This window comes from Nannobrachium achirus (assembly GCF_963921795.1).
Source record: "Nannobrachium achirus genome assembly, chromosome: 9".
NCBI lineage: Eukaryota > Metazoa > Chordata > Actinopteri > Myctophiformes > Myctophidae > Nannobrachium > Nannobrachium achirus.
In genome coordinates this window covers 2957536-2971121 of record NC_137818.1, presented here as the reverse complement: position 1 = coordinate 2971121, position 13586 = coordinate 2957536, and the positions used below count along the sequence as shown (strand labels likewise).

General features: G+C 41.0%; 1 protein-coding gene across 3 annotated transcripts in view; it reads right to left on the bottom strand.

Annotated features, from left to right (window-relative positions):
* Positions 1-13586, bottom strand: part of LOC308292084 (glutaminase kidney isoform, mitochondrial-like) — a 97208-nt gene that overhangs the window by 54985 nt on the left and 28637 nt on the right. The gene's annotated exons all lie outside the window — the stretch shown is intronic.

Sequence of the window (13586 nt, the reverse complement as noted above, 5' to 3'; positions counted from 1 at the left end):
ACCTAGGAAGATCACAATGTCACGTTTTATAGACCACACCTGGGAAGATCACAATGTCACGTTTTATAGACCACACCTGGGAAGATCACAATGTCACGTTTTATAGACCACACCTAGGAAGATCACAATGTCACCTTTTATAGACCACACCTAGGAAGATCACAATGTCACGTTTTATAGACCACACCTAGGAAGATCACAATGTCACCTTTTATAGACCACACACCTAGGAAGATCACAATGTCACCTTTTATAGACCACACCTAGGAAGATCACAATGTCACGTTTTATAGACCACACACCTAGGAAGATCACAATGTCACCTTTTATAGACCACACCTAGGAAGATCACAATGTCACCTTTTATAGACCACACCTAGGAAGATCACAATGTCACCTTTTATAGACCACACCTAGGAAGATCACAATGTCACCTTTTATAGACCACACACCTAGGAAGATCACAATGTCACCTTTTATAGACCACACCTAGGAAGATCACAATGTCACCTTTTATAGACCACACCTGGGAAGATCACAATGGCACGTTTTATAGACCACACACCTAGGAAGATCACAATGTCACGTTTTATAGACCACACCTAGGAAGATCACAATGTCACGTTTTATAGACCACACACCTAGGAAGATCACAATGTCACGTTTTATAGACCACACCTAGGAAGATCACAATGTCACGTTTTATAGACCACACCTAGGAAGATCACAATGTCACGTTTTATAGACCACACACCTAGGAAGATCACAATGTCACCTTTTATAGACCACACACCTAGGAAGATCACAATGTCACGTTCTATAGACCACACCTAGGAAGATCACAATGTCACGTTTTATAGACCACACCTAGGAAGATCACAATGTCACGTTTTATAGACCACACACCTAGGAAGATCACAATGTCACCTTTTATAGACCACACCTATAAAGATCACAATGTCACCTTTTATAGACCACACCTAGGAAGATCACAATGTCACCTTTTATAGACCACACACCTAGGAAGATCACAATGTCACCTTTTATAGACCACACACCTAGGAAGATCACAATGTCACCTTTTATAGACCACACACCTAGGAAGATCACAATGTCACCTTTTATAGACCACACACCTAGGAAGATCACAATGTCACGTTTTATAGACCACACCTAGGAAGATCACAATGTCACCTTTTATATACCACACCTAGGAAGATCACAATGTCACCTTTTATAGACCACACCTAGGAAGATCACAATGTCACGTTTTATAGACCACACCTAGGAAGATCACAATGTCACCTTTTATAGACCACACCTAGGAAGATCACAATGTCATGTTTTATAGACCACACCTAGGAAGATCACAATGTCACCTTTTATAGACCACACCTAGGAAGATCACAATGTCACCTTTTATAGACCACACACCTAGGAAGATCACAATGTCACGTTTTATAGACCACACCTAGGAAGATCACAATGTCATGTTTTATAGACCACACCTAGGAAGATCACAATGTCACGTTTTATAGACCACACCTAGGAAGATCACAATGTCACGTTTTATAGACCACACCTAGGAAGATCACAATGTCACCTTTTATAGACCACACCTAGGAAGATCACAATGTCACGTTTTATAGACCACACCTAGGAAGATCACAATGTCATGTTTTATAGACCACACCTAGGAAGATCACAATGTCACCTTTTATAGACCACACACCTAGGAAGATCACAATGTCACGTTTTATAGACCACACCTAGGAAGATCACAATGTCACCTTTTATAGACCACACCTAGGAAGATCACAATGTCACCTTTTATAGACCACACCTAGGAAGATCACAATGTCACCTTTTATAGACCACACCTAGGAAGATCACAATGTCACGTTTTATAGACCACACCTAGGAAGATCACAATGTCACCTTTTATAGACCACACCTAGGAAGATCACAATGTCACCTTTTATAGACCACACCTAGGAAGATCACAATGTCACCTTTTATAGACCACACCTAGGAAGATCACAATGGCACGTTTTATAGACCACACACCTAGGAAGATCACAATGTCATGTTTTATAGACCACACACCTAGGAAGATCACAATGTCACCTTTTATAGACCACACCTAGGAAGATCACAATGTCACCTTTTATAGACCACACCTAGGAAGATCACAATGTCACGTTTTATAGACCACACCTAGGAAGATCACAATGTCACCTTTTATAGACCACACCTAGGAAGATCACAATGTCACCTTTTATAGACCACACCTAGGAAGATCACAATGTCACCTTTTATAGACCACACACCTAGGAAGATCACAATGTCACCTTTTATAGACCACACCTAGGAAGATCACAATGTCACCTTTTATAGACCACACCTAGGAAGATCACAATGTCACCTTTTATAGACCACACCTAGGAAGATCACAATGTCACCTTTTATAGACCACACACCTAGGAAGATCACAATGTCACGTTTTATAGACCACACCTAGGAAGATCACAATGTCACCTTTTATAGACCACACCTGGGAAGATCACAATGTCACCTTTTATAGACCACACCTAGGAAGATCACAATGTCACCTTTTATAGACCACACACCTAGGAAGATCACAATGTCACCTTTTATAGACCACACCTAGGAAGATCACAATGTCACCTTTTATAGACCACACCTAGGAAGATCACAATGGCACGTTTTATAGACCACACCTAGGAAGATCACAATGTCACCTTTTATAGACCACACACCTAGGAAGATCACAATGTCACCTTTTATAGACCACACACCTAGGAAGATCACAATGTCACGTTTTATAGACCACACCTAGGAAGATCACAATGTCACGTTTTATAGACCACACCTAGGAAGATCACAATAGTCATGTTTCCATAAATCTATTTGAAAATAGGCCTAGGGAGAAATACTCTTTGAACGCTTTTAACAAACACTTTTAACCAAACAGATTCGTGGCCGAATCGGCGGCGGATAGCGGCGGAAAGCGCCTGTTGCCGAACGGGAGCTCATCGGTAGGTTTTCGGCAGCGGGTCGGGAACGCTATCGACGGAAAACTGGAAGACTAGTTTTGTTTAGTCGCCCCTTGACGTCGGTGAATTGTAGCAAGTTGTAAATGGACCATTAGTTTGCTACTGCTGCAGCAAAACCAAGCCTAAATAAGCCAGAGACATTTTCCCGTTGCATATTTTAACTAAATAGCATATTCTCTCAATTTCCTATACTAATCAACTCCAATGCAACGCTAGTAATAGTGATGTGTGTTGTTTTGGTGTGAGGAGAAGAAATCACCGGACAGGAAGCATCTCCGCTTCTGCTCCTCGGTTGCCAGATTCTGTGAGTTAAACAAGCGACCAGGTCTATGAAAACAAGGCCTAAAGGAGCGTCCAGTTTCACCTATTGAGCTCTATTACATTAGCTATTTTCGAAAAGAATGTTGAAAGCAAGGCCAAATAAGCAACTACAATTCAGAAAAATGCACAAACAAAAGTAACCCACAACTAGAAACATTATAGGAAAACAGGATCAAAGTCGCTTGTAACGAGCCGATATGGCAACACAGTGCGCATGCGCAAAACTGTACAGTAATTACAGTCGGCATACAGTCGGCTGGAAAATTCAATGTGCTTAGTTTTTTGCAGTTCTTTGCAGTTCTTTGCAGCCTGTGAACAGTTTGAACAAGTCTCCTGTAGTATTTTTGGTGTGGAGGCACCTTTACATTTCAACTCTTTCTGAGTGTAATAATGGGTGATCATCACTATGTGCTTTTAATGTCTTTCTGATTTGTATTTAACAAGGTGTGCAATTGTGTACTGTTCTAAGGTTCCTTAGTCTGTTTCAATGTTTTTAGCTTTGTTTCTCTGACCTTTTGAATGTAGCACTTTGAGATTTGTCTCTCCCTCCCCCCTCTCTGTCTCTCTCTCTCTGTCTGTCTCTCTCTCTCTCTCTCTCTCTCTCTCTCTCTCTCTCTCTCTCTCTCTCTCTCTCTCTCTCTCACGGCTCTTTAGCATTGTCTTAGATAACTTGTTATGATTTGACACTCTAATAAAATGTAATTGAATTGAATTGAATTGAAGCGAATTATCAGAAATGCGCATTAAGACAACGCAAATTTAGCCTGTTTCCATTTGCGGGTGTCATTCGAATTAGCGACGGTCGCATGAGCCGACTCAGCGGTCCAGCTGAACCCACCTCCTTGCCCACCTCTGGTTCTGTCGGAGGTTGTCTTTGCACATCAGTCTGTAAAGAGCTACAGCTGGCAGCCTGGCACGTTGTGAAAACGGGAGGAATTTACACACGGTCCGTGTCACTCTGTGTGTAACAACCGGTTTGTTTTTTGGGCTAAAGCTATACAATGGACGTTAAGTGGCAGGGGAAAGTGTTAACTTGGAGGATGAGGGACCAGAACGTCATAATTTATTCACATTTATTGGCTGACCCGTTTCCATTCACTAATGCACAGATAAAGCCTCAAAATCCACCTCCTCCAAGCGCATAAAGGTTTTTGCGGATAATGAAAGTTTATTTCTAATTTTGAAATGTTTCCATAAAAAGATTTATGCGCAAAAGCCTTAATGTGCATTAAGAGGCTTTATGGAAACACAGCTAATGACATGTTTTCTATAGGCCACAATACTGTAATGTGGCTCTAGAAGACTGTCTATAGTACACTGTAGAGCAGGGGTCTTCAACAGGGGGTCCGGGACCCCTAGGGGGTTCTCAGAGTTACTACAGGGGGTCCTCCAAATCTTCCAATCCTTTTTATATTAACAACATGAACCCTAGTGTCCATATTCTGAGAACTTTAGCCAAAAATAGCAGGTCTACAAGCTCACAACGCCTCACGCTGCGAGGCGTTGTGAGCTTGTAGATCGGCTATTTTCGGCGGAGAGGTTTGGTGTAGAGGGGGAAAAAGAGCAAACTTAAGTACAGAGTGAAAGGTCAAGTTTCTGAAAACCCAAATCGACGTGAATCCAAAATACACTGATGATTGTGCTGTCAAACGATGAAACGATATGGAATCTATGAACAGGTTGCGGGGGGTCCCACATCTCTCTCTCAACTAAGGGGTCCTTGGCCTGAAAACGTTGAAGACCCCTGCTATAGAGACTCATGACTTCTATGAAGGACTGAAGCATTGGTCTCAACATGAATGTAATCCCAACACTAAGAGTACAAACTAGCGTCCTGGGGGCCACATGCAGCCCCCACCCTCACTTAATGCTGCCTGTCGGTTAATATCGGAACATAATTGATTTCAGCTGTTATGTCGGTTAATATCGGAACATAATTGATTTCAGCTGTTACAATTCCAAATATGCAAACATGATCCTTAATGACCAGTATTACAATTTTATGTATCTTTTTTATGTCCAATGTATTTGTATTTAAGTTCAAAAGTTGCATAAAATGCATTTGGAATTAAATGAAAATGTTGCTCTTCAGGATTCCAATTCAAAATTTAAAAAAATATATTCAGGAGTCCAATTCAAAAATCTACAAGCTCAAACCGCGTCACAGTGCGACACGTTTTGAGCTTGTAGATCTGCTATTGCGAAGGCGAAACAGAGGTGAGGGGTTGGAGGAGAGACAAGAGAAGAGACATCAGCTCTACTTTCTTCACACATCATTTTAGTGCTTCCGCTGCACAGACTGTTAGCGGGCAGCGTTTGAACATTGTGTTGTCAGTGTGAGATAAGAGCGTCCTGTCTTCTTATCTCTTCATGTGTGATACTGTGTGTTCAGACCATAACAAGACACCACAGCTCACAGCCTGCTCCTGTTTTATGACCACAGGTGTTTTTGTCACATTCCTAACACAATAACTCAGGGGTTATCAAACATGTTGGTCACCCCTCGCTGTAAATAATCTTTTCATCTATGGCAGTGTTTCTCAACCACTGAGCCTGGGGACCTTTGGTGTGCCCCTGAGAAGGGTCAAGTGTGCCCCTTGAAACTGCTTGAAAGCCAGTATTGTATTTATCATTTTAAAAATTATTTAAACTAGTGAAAACAGCCCATCTACAAGCACACAACGCCTCACGGTGCGAGGCGTTGTGTGCTTGTAGATCTGCCGTTTTCACTACTGTTGTGCGACAGCCTTGTATGATGAAGCAGGGCTTTACTTTGCGAAGAAACGTACACATTTGAAACTTGGAGATAGAAGGTTTCTTCTCGACAGTGATAATATTTACACCCCCGTATTATGTTTGTGTGCCCATGGATTCTTGGGACATGAAAAGTGTGCCCATGCAGAAAAAAGGTTGAGAAACACTGATCTATGGCACCCTGAATTACACTGTAAATTTTTTAGAATCCTATATCTATTAACTCATTAGAGGTCCACGACGTGGCAACGCGTCAATCCCTTTGATATCTCTGTGTGCCCATTGACGCGTCTGACGCGTTGTACAGTAAACCATACTGTACTGTAGCTACTGTACCAGGCTACCACGGTGACGGAAAACACTCCATTTCCCAAAATGCAGCGCGAGATCACGTGACCGGGAAGTGCTGTCTCCCTGATAGACGTGCATGTTACGCTGCTGCAGAAAAGTGCATTTTTCTCCTAATCTAGCTTTTAAATCACCTTCATGTTCAAAACGCGTCCTTTTCTACCGGCCGTTACAAAAGCACTGCGGCCCGCGGTTGTTTAAAAACGGTCCTGACTGAAAGAAAACATTATCGTGATCAACAGGACATACTTGGATTACATTTACGCCTGATTTAACAGTGGTAAATCAGCCAACAACCCACTCCCTCTCATGGTAAATGGCTTACATTTGGGATGTTCCTTTTAGGCAGGGTGTTTAACTGTACTTGTACTGTACTACATTTCAATTGTATTGACTATACTTGTACTGTTCTCCATTTTTGTCTAATAATAATCAATCAATCAGTCAATCCTACTGACCGTTGATGACCAGATCATCAGAGTATTGTCTCAGATCAGAGCTTCCTCCACCGCGTCTGACCTATTGACCTTTTATCTGTGGGTAGTGTGTAGAAGTGACTCCTGGACTTCACCTCTGACCTCTCAGTGTTTCATGTACTTCTCATTCATAGAATAAAAGCTTTATCTTATCGTCGATGTTGTCGGGTGAAACTGTTCTTTTTTCTGAAAAGAACCTGCATTCTAAAAAGTGACTTTAAAGGTGATACACCATGCATTTAAAAAGTATTTATGTCATATTGTTTATGTCCCAAAAACGTTTTTCAAAAGGTTTGAGGCTAAATTACCACTCCTGAATAGAGAGCCTCTCTCATTTTTGAATGGCTCTCAGAGCATTTCAGCTGCAGTACCTGAACTGCCCCCCAAAAAAAAATCTTTTTGAAGAAAAAGGTTTTTTTTGAAAAAAGATTTTTTTTGGGAAAAAACTTTTTTTTTTACATTTTTTTTTCATGATGACATCACAATCGGCAGATGACGTCACAATCGGCAGCAAATCTGGATAGCCTGTTTTGAGAACCCGTGGGATACTTTTAACCTTTGCCTTCTCAAAACCAGAGAAAGACACAACGGTCAGAAATGGGACTTTGTGAGGATAGAAGGTGCTAGTGGGACCCCAAAAAAAGGTTTTAAAATAGGAAAAGTGATATTTCATGGTGTATCACCTTTAAAGGTCCTTTGTCCATCAGTCGACTTTAATATAAGGCTTAATCAGGAGTTTGGACAAGGGTAGGCTAGGAGGTGGACATTGCTCTTGTCTGTATTATCCTTATGTATGTAATCCTGTTTTGTTCCTTGTGTTATGTCATATGTGTGTATATATGTTTCGCATACTTGGCTGCTGTGTCGCAAAACAAATTTCAGTGTGAACTGACAAAGTACTGAATCATATATCATATCATATCATACCATATCATATATCATATATCATATATCATATATCATATATCATATCATATCATATCATATCATTCCATGGATCCAATGTAGCTGTTATTTAGTCACACCAACCTCTTGCTAATACTTTTCATTGGTTCAATTTATTCAGTTTATAAAACCCACTGACATTTCTGATTTAAATTTATATTTCATGAATAATCTCCAATGTAATATAAATACGGTTAAATATAAATTGTCAATATTACACCAGGATCAATGGAGGGTGGACACTTGTAAAAAAGCAAAGTTAAGAAATGATATTCAATTTAAAGATGACTAACGGAATCCTATGTCTGAAGGTTCCATGTTACGCTGGTTGTTCACTAAGGAAGTTTTTGTTTTAGCTAAATTCATAGAGAAGGCATGGCAGTTGCGTTGCAGAACACTGTATCCCTAAATAACAGCATGGACAACCATTACGTTTTTCTTTTGCATTTTTGTGTGTGGTTTATCTTGGTGTTTGTGAGTGTCTTGTAAGCCCATAAGGGCTGGGCATTGTCTGGTGCAGGACACTTTAATAAAAATCTCTATCTATCTATCTATCTATCTATCTATGACAGACTTGACCACTTTCACACAACTTTTCAGATATAGTGAAACAGCCAATCTACAAGCAATGCGTCACAAAGCGACACATTGTGAGCTTGTGTGTATAGTTTCAATGTATGGATTATAGTTTTGTTTTGATATTCTACTGCTAGACTGATGATGGGTTCTGTTTACTTATGATCCTATAGATTACTATCTCTATGCTGTTGATGTATTACCTTGTGTTGGCCTGCATATTGTAAATTGCTCTGGATTAAGAAAATCTGCTAAAGGCCTAAATTGTAAATTGTAGATTGGCTATTTTTCCGCTATTTCCCATAGTTTTGCTATTTGTGTGACATTCTTCAATAACACTATACGATGTCTCCGACTTGTCTTTGACTCAAACCACTTTGATCAAGAATTCCTTTGCCAAGATGTCGTAAATATTAAATCTAGCAAGTGGCAACTTCCTGACATTGTTATAGTGGCGTAATAAAAGTGCAGTCTTGAACATCGTATCCTACGGTAGCTTCCTACAGTATGAGTCACGTTGTTCTGTTTGGAACATGGCCTCAACAGAAAGGAATGCACATTCTGTCCCAACCGGGCACAGCTCACAACTACTCACTAGACCACATTCTGTCCCAACCGGCCACAGCTCACAACTACTCACTAGACCAGGGTGATGCACGTGTGACTTCTGGGAATATAGTGGAGAGAGAGAGGTTGTATTAGTCATGTCTTTTTCAACAAAAGGAAAGGTTTTCTATGAGGTACTGTACATTTTTAGAGAGCTCTTGTGCATTCCTTGGGAAGGGAAAACTGTGTCACCTCAGGAATTTCAGAAGACAAGTGAGCTACAGTAAGAACATGCAGAGTAGAGACGGACCCATACTGATATATGGGTTTGGCTGAGAGATATCGCCCATGATTTAAGCTATTGGACGACAGCGGTAAACCATTTACAATTTAGGCACTTAGTACAGGCTCTTAATCCAGAGCGATTTACAATAAGCAAGGTAATACATCAACATCAATACATCAAATGCATAGTAATCTAAGTCAGTAAGGTATCTGCAATTATGCCGGTTTAAACCACTTTCATCCTGACAAGCCTATTTTGGGATAGATATTCAGCTACTATCAGGGGCGTCAATTGGGTATGGCAGGGGTATGCAGCTGCCATACCCTGGGTCCAGGGGGGAGAATAAAAGTTTTTAAATATAAATCCATGAATGTCTCTTTGTCTAACTGTTCTGGTTATTATGTTGTTAAATTACAGTAAAATAACTACAAATGCAAAATTGAACAAAATGGTCACTTTAACAAGGTATTATAATTATATTCTCCACACTTGTATTCTCCCTATCTTGACAAAATGATATATTCCCAGGTTCCGCAGGTCAGCTGCACAGGTGCAATGCATTATTGTTAATTGTGGCACGTTTACTAACATGCCAAGTTTAGCTGCGCTTGAACAACCGTTCCAGGCTGCCATATCCAGCCCAAGAAACCACAGAAACGGGAGGAAAAATAGAATGTAGTTATTAAAATAAATGTATCATGCCTGTTGCTAAGGTGTGGCAACATGACTGGTGTCTTGCAAGACACCAGTCATGTTGCCATACCTTAGCTTTTTCTGAACTGATGCCACTGATAGATATTCGGCTACTATTATTTTCAAAAGTAGCTGATCTACTGTCAGCTTCCCCCGATCCCCTTCTATATCCACTTTACACTCCAACGTTCCCCAGGCTTCCTTTGTGAGAAAGAGAGCTGAGGTTAGACCGGTTCTATCTTACACAAGAACAAGCAGTTGGAACATTGTTCTGCTAAATGTGCAAACATTCTAACGAAATAATATTCCAAGCAAGAAGAAAAAGAAACTACAACGATGCAATTCTGGGAAACTGCAAGTATGGTTGCTGTGACGTGAGTCACACCTGCAAATGAATCTTTCTTACCGTTAGAATTTTCCCCATTTAAGTCGATGGGGAACATTAATTCACTGATATGCTTTCATGTGACAGTTGTAACACCATCAGGTACAGTAGTGGCTAAAAGTATTGGCACCCTTGCATTAGTTTAAATAAAAACACAACACACTATCATCTAGATCAGGGGTTTTCAAAGTGGGTGACGGGGCACGATGGGGTGCCGCGAGATCATTTGATAATATTTGGAATTTATTTGGACAAAGTTATTACAGCATCCTTCATTAGAAAGTTATTTTCAGTCAGTTCTAACCAAAATGGCTATAGACGGGTTTCTGGTCCAAGTTACACTGATAAAACTAGATGCGTGTGCAGGGTGCTTACCAAAATTAGCCAATGAAACCAGCGCTCCCCAAAACAACAGGTTTGGGGATTGGACGGAATTGATTACATGATACATTCACCTGTGCATTTAGTCTCAATGTTTGTAAACAAGAAACCCGTCTATTATCTCAACGCTTTCCTCGCAACATAATCACTAAAATATTGTCACTGTCGGGCAGAAACCTTGTATCTCCAAGTTTCAAATGTGTACGTCTTTTGGTAAAGCAAAGCCCTGCTTCATCATGCAAGACTGTCGCACAAAACTAGTGAAAACAGCCGATCTACAAGCACACAAGTTGTGTGCTTGTAGATCTGCTGTTTTCACTAGTTTAGTACATTTTATAGATGATACAGAGAATACAAAACAAATGGTTTTGGACACACAAGATTTCCACCAGACAACGACGATATACTATAAATATAAGGTGCTGGGAGTGAAAATTATAATGTAGGGGTGCCTTGGATTAAAAACATATTTATGGGGAACCCCTGGTCTAGATGAGCACAGTGAAGGAACATCAAGGTCTCTGGAGATGGACTTGGAGCCTTCAGATTGTCCATGATTGGCTACAATCTGACCTCTGACCTCCTGACAATTCTCTCCTTTTTTATTTGGTCCATGCTCAGTGTGACACAAACCATCAGAATGAGGGATTTACTCCATTTAAACTGGGTGGATTAGTGCTTACTAAAGATTAAAGTCAACTTGGACTCACCACAGGTGAGTTCCAGGTGAATTAGCCTGCTTGAAATTCAACTACATGTATTTAAGTATTTATGCACTTTTCTGTGTAGAAGGATTCTGTATTTATTCTAGTTCTATGTTGTGTTCCTCTGCAAACCAAATGGTAACATGTCATTAGGTCGAACTCCCTTTGGTCCGACCACCTAAACCTAACCCTAACCCTAACCTCAGTAAAACTATGCCAAAACCTAACCCTAACCCTAACCCTAACATCAGTAAAACTATGCCTAAACCTAACCCTAACCCTAACCTTAGTCCACCCAACAGGAGTTCGACCTATGGGGCAGTCCCCAACCAAATAGGCTACTGTATGTTGATGCAAAATATGTTTTCATTTGCCAAGTTTCTGGAAGATCTTTTTCTGTTTTACAAATGCAAGGGTGCCAATACTTTTAGCCACGACTGTAGGGCCATTAATTTACAAAAAAAAAACACAGCATCAGTCCTACAGGTTGTAATGGAGGTCCTCTGGTAACTGCTGTCTACAGAGCAGAGGTCAGGGCAGTGACCCAGCAGTAACCCAACAGTTTATTCATTAACCCAATGTTTGACAATGACTACAATAACACCACCAGGCTGCTGGCAGGCCCGATATAGAGCCTGCTCCATTTACCCCATTTAGACCATTTAGCTCTCTGTCTTCAGTCCAACAACCTGAGCAGCCAGCTGTCCCCTGCTCCCCCTCCAGCTGTGCACACAGTACATACATTCAGTGTGTATGTGGACATACATTCAGTGTGTATGTGGACATACATTCAGTGTGTATGTGGACATACATTCAGTGTGTATGTGGACAGCTGTCTCTCTCTGCCATAAAACTGCTGCCTCTGTCAATCCTCCTCTAGCTGAAATAACTCCCTCACCACCCAGCACACACACACACCCGCACGCAGCACACACACACACACACAGCACACACACGCACACAGCACACACACGCACGCACACGCACGTACACGCACACAAGGGCCTATCTGGCTTGAGCGCGCAGAACCAACAACACCCCTTAACCTTGCCTAACCTCCTGCTCCTCTCTCGCTCGCTCACAAGCGCAAAACCTTCAGAAACCCTCTGAAGCAGCTCTCCAGCTCTCTCTCAGACGCTCACACAATGCTGATCGAAGCCAAGTTAGCACTAGGCAGGCAGGCAGGCAGGCAGGCATGCAGACATGCAGGGCACCTGACACAATGCACTGCTATGAACCAACTGGATTTACAAGAGTGGAGCGTCGGTGTTGATTTTGACTGCATATTTTGATGTAGAATTTAGTCATGGTCTTTTGGATACATTTATTTTCATTTAGTTTTAGTCATATTTTAGTCAACTATGATATGATGAGATTTTTGTCAACTAAATCTAAGGTTGATTTTTGTTGAGCCTTTCTTTCCAATGACTGAAACATGACATCTCCTCTTTACTTTTCCAGGGTATTGAAAAAGTGACTCTGCCAGTGAGAGGTGGTAACAGAAAGATGTATCATCTTATACAATACAACAGTATTTTACAAACTGTATTCCCCTGAAGGATTGAATGATGAGATTCCATGGCAAGTGTTCAAATGAATGAAGGTCCTACGCCCTAGGACACGTTGTACATTATGCAAATGTTTTGAATGATTTATGAAAGCTGCAAAGCCAATGTTTACATTTCATAGCCTGTGCATTTTTCTGTGAACAATGTAAATCCTCTCTATCTCATCCCTGCAAGCCAAATGATGTCATGATAACGTCATGATGACGTCATGATAACGTCATGATGACGTCATGATGACGTCCTCCGGTGACGTTCAGAACCAGGCCAGATCACAGCTCATATGGGGATGATCTGGACGTCATCACCAGGACGTCATATGGACTATAGGATTATTGTTATTGTTTGTAATGTTAGTTAAAATATGAGCATGTAAGGTTATATTCTGGGACATATCTGACTAGTTCTGATATTTATTATCTGGCCTCGATCGGACCCTCTCTGATTAATCCAGGACGTCCGTTTTGGTGGGCAGGATTTATGTTGGTTGAAATCAGGTGATATTCTAGGCCAGATCCGACTAGTCATG